The 6,698-nt window shown below is 32.8% G+C and overlaps 1 long non-coding RNA gene across 1 annotated transcript; it reads right to left on the reverse strand.

Annotated features, from left to right (window-relative positions):
• Positions 1-757: 757 nt before the first annotated feature.
• Positions 758-4,856, reverse strand: LOC121228249 (uncharacterized). Its single transcript, XR_005925793.1, has 4 exons — positions 4,791-4,856; positions 4,237-4,319; positions 2,454-2,513; positions 758-921 (listed from the first exon to the last, which is right to left on the reverse strand). It is a non-coding gene; the product is annotated as an uncharacterized lncRNA (long non-coding RNA).
• Between the last annotated feature and the right edge of the window lie 1,842 nt (positions 4,857-6,698).

Raw genomic sequence — 6,698 nt, forward strand, 5'->3', positions numbered from 1 at the left:
GGGTGGAAAAATAAAAAAGATTGAAAATATTTTTTTTTCTTTCCCTAGGTATTCTTGGTAGGAAAGGTAGAAAAATTGAAAGAAAAATAATTTTCTCTCCATTCATTACTTAGTATAGTTGAAAAATTATAGGAAAGAAAATAAAACTTTTGAAAATGTATAATTTTCAACTAACATACACTCTTCTTTTCTTTTTTTTCATCTTATCATAGCAATTTGAAGTGATTGATTTTTACACATTAAAATATAAAATGGTCACCTCTCTTATATTCTTCTATCACTTTTCTTACTTACTAAGCATTCTTAAAAGAATATTTTCTTTTCAATTTTCCATTTTTACGATCCATCTTTCTACTTCTCCACAACTTAAGTAAGCTCCTTCAATGTTATACAAAAGAAAAGAAAAACATAATGTAACCTCCCCAACCCGGCTTAGACGTTAGACCTGAATTTGGAAGATTACATTAGCCATCGAAATGGTCTGGTAAGCTATCGGAGTTTTTAAAATAGTCATTATTAAAACATTTTTTAATTTTAGTAAAAACTTAGTCTATTTTCAAAACAACTTATGAGTTGAAAAAAACTATTTAAATTTACTAATCCTATGTATAGTGTTTACTTTTGAAAACTTAGTTTATTACCAATTTGTTTAATACTCAAGTTCTAATTATAATTTAGGAATGGTAAAGTGATATCTATTTATGTTATTAATAGTCATAATTAGATAACCTAAAATTAAATATCATGTAAGCTATAAATAAATAAATAAATAAAAATAAACCTAATGTCTCATGCCACAGTCCAAAATAAAATAATACAGTTTTTGAATGATAAAATATCAAATATTATATCTAAAATATTTTAACAAACCGAGCCGAAACCCTTTAGATGTCGTGTTCGTGTTCGAACGTGGTGGATTATCTGTAGAAAATATAAATAAAAGGGAGTGAGCTATGAAGCTCAGTATGGGTTCCATCACAAGAAAATCAGTGCAATAAATTAACATATTGAGTCATATCACATATAATAATTCACAATAATGGCTTTGGAATATCGAAATATCATATCAACACAACAACATATGTGCATATATACAGTCTTAGAAATCTGAAAATCGCTTGAACATGCTTTGTGAATGCAACACAGTTTCAGATTTGAATAGAAAAGATCCTACCACACCGCTACACACCATTGTAAGAGTTCCTCAAAACTCGTCCATCCTTACAAATCGAGTTTTTGGGTAAACCAAAAAAGTTGCAAGTTAATACATTCCCAGATGGTTGTGAATACACAACATATTTGCAGATAAGTGCTTCTAGATATTGGGTGGATGAACCAACGATGTTGCAGGTTAATACACTACTAGATAGTAGTGAGTATACAACATATTCTCAAATAAGAACTGCCAAAAGTGGTTGGATGAACCACTTGTGTTTCAGGTTAATACGCTACCAGATGGTTGTGAATACACAACATGGTTGCAAATAAAAGCTGCCAAATAATTTGTGGATAAACCACCAGAGTTACGGATTAGTAATTTGCCAAAACTTCTTCTTTCAATGTAACACCCCTTGCCCGTATCCGACGCCGGGACAAGGTTCGAGGTGATACTAGACTTAAACTCAACCAACTATATAAAATCGGAACTTAAAATTTTGATCAATTTAAAACTTTTCATTTCACATACATTTTTTCCCTTAAACGGGCTCACGAGGCCCAAAACATGCATTTGAGATGATTCAGGACTAAACCGAGAACTTAAGAAAAACTTGAAAAAATTTCATGCTTTAGGGCTCCACACGCCTGTGTGCTAGGGACACGCCTGTGTCCCGAACCCATTCCAAAAACCTGGACATTCTGCCAATTTGGTTATGAGCAAATTGAAGCCGCAAGGCCAAGGCACACGCCCGTGTCCTATGGCCGTGTCCTTCACACGACTGAGACACATGTTCGTGTCTCTTGCCCGTATGCTTACTACCATGCATACTAACTTGAAAAACTTAGGTACAGGGGACACACGGCTGGACAACATGCCCATGGGGGCAGACCATGTGTCACACACGACCTAGACACACGCCAATGTGTCTAGGTCGTGTGGACAAATACAAGGCTATTTTTCAAGCCATTTTGTCCCCCTCACAACACATGCTTGCATACTTATACAATAGCATACAACATGAAAAAATGAGGCACTTAAACATTCATAACACGTCATGATCATGGCAATTTCACATGCAATAGATATCATAGAGTTTACTCACATCTTTACCACATTCATGCCATAATCATTATAAACTCATCACGTAAGTCCATAGCACATACATGCATCTTTAAAATGGGTTTACAACCCCATAATCAAAATAAGCCAATACATTTGGCTAAAATAATATCACATACTCGAATATTTAAACTCCTATACATGCCATAGACTCAAAGTACTTGAAATCACTTACACCAATAGCGATAACTTGACAGTGTGATAATATCTCCAACGAACTCCAACCTGAGCAACCCTAGAGAACATGGGAAAGGAAAGGGGTAATATTTACGCTTAGTAAGTTCATATGAAAACAATAAGCAACTCAATAACATGTTTTATCCAAGTTCCCAACATATTCTCAAGTCATGATAAGCTATCTTCTTGTACAATAGTCAATAAAATATTTATATCTAGAGCTACAAAACTCTAAATTAAGTTCTGTTAATTTTCCTTGAAACTGGACTCATGTACCTTTCTACCATAAAATTTCCAGAATTTTTGGTTTAGCCAAATAGTACAGTTTATTCCTCAAAATTACCCCAGATTCACTATCTAATAGTTCCGACCCATCTACACTAAAGTTTAATTATCTCATAGAACATGACTTGAATAATGTTCTTGTCTATTTTTCTTGAAAATAGACTCATTAAGAATTCTAAAAATATAAACTATAACTCATAACTATTTTTGTACAATTTATAATGATTTTCTCAAATCAAAATAGGGGATTTCAAAGTCATTCTGACTCTGTTTCACACAACTTCAAATATCTCATTATAGGAAATGTTTTTGCTTACATGGTTTCTTTTATAAGAAACTAGACTCAATAATATTTAATTCAATATTTAATTCATCCTCTAACTCATTTTCCACTATTTTTAGTGTATTTTTAAATTTGGACTATGGCTGCTGTCCAAAACTATTTTAGTGTAAATTAATGATGCTAAGTTTATCACACCATATTAATTCATTTCCACCATATTGATAAGGCTACATATTCATACATCATAAGTATAGATCTATAATCACAAGGTCATCACAAAATCATTCTCAAATGCATGAATTACCTATTTACATCTTCATCAAATGTGCATCATAAACTGAAATCATTTATCATGAGCTTGGCATACATGCCTGTGTTATTCAACATGCTCATATTCATTCCTCACTAATCATATAACATGAATTGAATTCAGATCTCATCAATTTCATGTAAGTACCTGTACCACTCACAATATGGTCATAACCTTTTTCATTTAGCTTAAATCGTAACTCTCACCGCTGAACCATTCGGAAAGCTGTCAGATATTCACTAAGCCTCAAACATAGGGTATAATGTCGATTCCATGTCCCAGACATGGTCTTACACTAGCTCTCAAATATTCGTGCAGATGAATGTCCCAGACATGTCTTACACTAGCACATTTCGTATCCGATGCATGTCCCAGACATGTCTTACACTGGCTTACATCTTGATGCCGATACATGTCCCAGACATGTCTTACACTAGCTCTCGTCTCAATGCCGATGTCATGTCCCAGACATGGTCTTACACTGGCTCTCATAATGTGGCCGATGCATGTCCCAGATATGTCTTACACTAGCACACACACATCGCCCAATGTCATGGCATGAATATCTGTTTATTTCTAAGGTTCAACCGGGTGGTTCCTCTACATCAATTCTCATTATAAATAATCATTTCCACAATCAAGCAATTTATGCTATATCAATTCAAATATGTGTAATAACGATATAGTTATATTATTTACATACGACTTACTCGTTTCTATGGGATATCATATTCCATTGAATTTCTAATGTCTTCTACCATCACGTGAATGTTATTAACTTTTGGCATCACTTTCATCATACTCAATATCATCAACATATAATTCAATATAACTAAAGCAAGATAGATTCAAGTATATTAACAATAACATGGATAACATGTTTATTTAGTCATACGAACTTACCTCGACACCAAATTGGTAAAAGAGGCCTAAACAACAATTTCTCGTTTTTCATCGTTCTAAGTCCGAATCTCGTTTTTCATCATCTATAACATCACATTTAACTTATTAACAAAATATACTAATCAAATTAGTCCAATGACATATTTTGGAAAAATTTTCAATTTTGCCCCTATACTTTGCCAAAATTACCAAATTGCCTCTAGGCTCGTAAAATGATTTTTATCACATTTTCTTAATCATTAAGCCTAGACAAACCAATTTCATAACTATAGCAACTCACAAATTCAATTATTTCACACATTTACACTTATTTAACAACTTTGCAAAATACCCCATTTTAGGTGTTTTCATGCAAACTTCTTTCAGAAAAGTTCTTTATAACACTACCAAGACTCATATTCTTCCATAAAAACTTAGCAAAAAACACATATGCTTTCATGGAAAAACCCTAGACTCTTAATCATTTTGCAAAATACTCCCCTCTTTTGAAAGCTCATGCTTTAGGGGTTCCAAAAATGCAAAAATTATCAAGAAAGACATTAAAAATCACTTACTAGCATGGGAGTTTCTTTGCGTGAAATTTTCCAGCTTCTAAACCCTTTTCTTGGCTGGAAAAATCGGTGGAGAGAAGATGAAGAAAAGATGATATTTTCTTTTCTTTATTTTATTACTTATTTGTCAAATAAGTCACCCAACACTTACCTAACATTTTTTACCATTTAATTCCTTGTCTCATGGTCGGCCATCACTCTTTCAATGGCCTAATTTCACATTAAAAATCCCAAATTTAAGATACAAGGAAATTTAACACCTTTAGCTATTAAAACATAACTTTTACTTTTTATGCGATTTAGTCCTTTTTCGAAATTGGACTAGAAATCGCTAAAATTAATATATCAAAATTAACATGCACTTATAAATCACATTATAACACATAAAATAACATCAACATAATTTTCTTCGGCCTCAGAATAGTGGTTTCAAAACTACTGTTCCGACTAGGCCCAAAATCGGGCTGTTACAATTCTTCCCCCCTTTAGGGATTTTTGTCCCTGAAAATCTTGCCAGAAGAAGTTGCTTTCAACTTTCATGAGTCACTTTCACCTTTTTCTCATAATTTATAATTCATCTTAGTCTCGTACTTAGGATTCTCTGCCTTTCCGTAATTGCGGTATAAACCTCGGAACTCAATTCGAAATATTGGAGACTGACATTCTTGGAACTATAAACTCAGAAACATATAACTCAGTCACATCTGTCGAATAATATATTTGTACATACTAAAATAATCATGCGGACTTCCATCATCAATCTATCACAATTCAACTTGCATCCCTCCATTTTCTCGAGGATGAGGGATATCTCGATACGAAATTCATAACAATCCTTTCTCATTTTCTTCCCACTGTCATCACTGACAGTAATAATCTCAAATACATTTGATATCCGGCTTTACCCTATAGACAATTCAACATCCTTTGGAAGAATAGATAAGATACTACTGTGAACTCTGTACTCAATTCTCTGTATAACCCAGAGTTTCTCAATACTCAAATCTTACTCTGAAATAATAGTAACAGAAACAAGAAATCAAATCCTCCCTACAATTCCAAATTAAAATTCGAATCATGCTGTACTTGTTTAATTTGCCACTTATAGCCACATTTCTATGCTCTAGTCATCAACTGTTTAGAAACTTTACTAACATGAATCAAATGATTCCAACTTCATAGATGTGGTCTCTTTATTAATCAGGACAACTTTACTTATAACAGCATCTCCTGAATGAGAGAAATCCAACTAATATGTTTTTGTATCATATTTTTAAGAATAAAATTTCTTCATCTCAGACTGTACGTCTACTTACCCATAATTGCGCAACATTATTCTCGAACTAGAGAATAAACTTAATACACATGGCTTAATTTACCTTTGCTGATAATAATCCTTTACGCGAAGATTAGAGAAACCCAAATACTAGAATTCCCACACTCCCATAATCGAACTAGTAGCATAATCATAATAGACATTGTTATCGCAAGTCAAAGAATACCTTTAAAGACGAGCCAGATTGATAATTCTTGAAATAAGAACGATAGGAACAATCATGATAAAGAATTCCAATACATAACACCATACCAGAAATCCGAGAATATACCTCAAAAAAAATAATGAGGAAAATCTGAAAAATCCCTCAGAGAAAACCAGAAGGAAATTACCATCTATATGCTCTAGAATTCCATCATAACAGAGATAATATATTTCCCGCATATGTATATATATATAACCATAATCAATAGAAACATCAGAATGGTCTCATCTAAATTTTCACCATCGACTTCATTTCGGCATATCAGAAAAGAATTCCGAAGAGATAAGAAATGTTGATCATAACTAACCGGATTAACAGAGCTTTTTAGTCTAATATCACAATTGCTAACATTCTCATACAATAAAATTTT

The sequence above is a fragment of the Gossypium hirsutum genome, chromosome A01 (genome assembly GCF_007990345.1).
Source record: "Gossypium hirsutum isolate 1008001.06 chromosome A01, Gossypium_hirsutum_v2.1, whole genome shotgun sequence".
Lineage (NCBI taxonomy): Eukaryota > Viridiplantae > Streptophyta > Magnoliopsida > Malvales > Malvaceae > Gossypium > Gossypium hirsutum.